Source organism: Miscanthus floridulus, chromosome 15 (genome assembly GCF_019320115.1).
Source record: "Miscanthus floridulus cultivar M001 chromosome 15, ASM1932011v1, whole genome shotgun sequence".
In the NCBI taxonomy this organism is placed as follows: domain Eukaryota; kingdom Viridiplantae; phylum Streptophyta; class Magnoliopsida; order Poales; family Poaceae; genus Miscanthus; species Miscanthus floridulus.
Genome location: NC_089594.1, coordinates 39268750 through 39270030, shown reverse-complemented (window position 1 = coordinate 39270030; position 1281 = coordinate 39268750). Strand labels below are relative to the sequence as shown.

At 38.1% G+C, this 1281-nt stretch overlaps 1 pseudogene; it reads right to left on the bottom strand.

Annotated features, from left to right (window-relative positions):
* Positions 1-330: 330 nt before the first annotated feature.
* On the bottom strand, positions 331-1281 carry LOC136507385 (uncharacterized; annotated as a pseudogene).

Here is a 1281-nt window from a genome sequence, read left to right as displayed (position 1 = left end):
AGTAATGTGAAGAGAGGTAGAGGAAGACCAAAGTTGAGTTGGGTAGAGGCAATAAAAGGAGACTTGAAAGGATGAAATATACCCAAAGACTTAGCCTTAGATAGGAGTGCTTGAAAAATAGCTATTCATGTGCCTAAACCTTGATTGCTTCTGCTGGGTTTCAACTCTAGCCTACCCCAACTTGTTTGGGACTTAAAGGCTTTGTTGTTGTTGCTCAAATAGGGCAGGAGCACGCTGCATAGATAAGGCAGCAACACGCTGCACACATAGGAAATTAGCATGCTGCACACATACGAAATTAGCATGCTGCACACATAGGAAATTAGCATGCTACTCAGATGGGGTAATATCTGCAAAAATATCATCTTCATCATAGTGGTCAGAGTTTTCATTAATATTTGCAAAAACATCATCATCTTCAAATGGTTGAGCATGATGTGCCTCATCAACATGTTCTTCAGATCTTGGGCTCTACATAAACAATACAATAGGGGTAATATGTATTATTCACATGTCACCATATTATCCAGCATAGGAAAGATAGATTATTCAATCATGACTTAAGTAATTCAAAGTCTTGAAGTTCTTTACCACATTGTTTCGTGAATTAGAACCATTGTGTGAGACGATTTCGATATTTCTTCTTTCTTGCACTATCCTTGCCTTGCGCAGTTCCTCTTCCAATTCTTGTACGCGTCATTCTAGAGAAGCTTTGTCACTTTCAACCTTTTACGAACTAGAACTTCCATTTGTAGCCTTGTTGGCTTGTAACACTTCAAACCAGGGGTACCAATATCTTGGGGAGTTGGTCCTAGACCCAAAGCACGAACACGCCCTCTTGGCTCCTTTTCTCCACAAGCAGCAACAAAGACATTACCTTGCTAAATTGATCTTTCTGTCAACTCTAGGCGGGCTTCAACAACTGATTTAAGTTTGTTCTAGCAAAATGGAATATGGATGTTTATACACTAGAGAGAAATATTACATATTAAAATTCTGTTATGGAAAAGAACTTACAATTATTGGCTCTGCTTGTTGGGATGGAACTCCATTTTTTCTTGTATGTGTTCTGATATAGATTTCATCTCTTCGAGGCACGTGCCCCAGCTCTACACCCTAAAATTATTTTAATTTAGTACTAAAATTGCAGCAAAATAATGCACTAAAATTGAATGCTAGAGATATTTTCTATACCATTTCATGCCTAGAACAAGCAAAGCTCTTGCTTCCTAATGTATGATGTATCATCAACTTTGCACGATTAGCTTTGGATATTTCCAT